The sequence below is a fragment of the Aplysia californica genome, unplaced genomic scaffold, assembly GCF_000002075.1.
Source record: "Aplysia californica isolate F4 #8 unplaced genomic scaffold, AplCal3.0 scaffold00369, whole genome shotgun sequence".
Classification (NCBI taxonomy): domain Eukaryota; kingdom Metazoa; phylum Mollusca; class Gastropoda; order Aplysiida; family Aplysiidae; genus Aplysia; species Aplysia californica.
The window spans coordinates 217,095-217,378 of record NW_004797639.1 but is presented as its reverse complement, the minus strand read 5'-3'; positions in this window follow the sequence as shown (position 1 = coordinate 217,378).

Here is a 284-nt window from a genome sequence, read left to right as displayed (position 1 = left end):
TGTGTGTGTGTGTGTGTGTGTGTGTGTGTGTGTGTGTGTGTGTGTGTGTGTTTATGTGTTTGTGTGTGTGGGGAGGGGGGGAGTTGGAGGTTTGGAGGGCGGCATCTAGCAACCACAGAGCTCACGATCAGCTTACTGTCCTCTGCACATATTCACGCTTAACGAACTATGACAGGTTGGCGGACAGATACCGGAGTGTCCTCTCCTTTCTCTCAGTCCGGTCCCCACTATGTAAGGGAATGAGGGAAGAGGGGGAGAGAGAGAGAGAAAGAGAGAGAGATAGA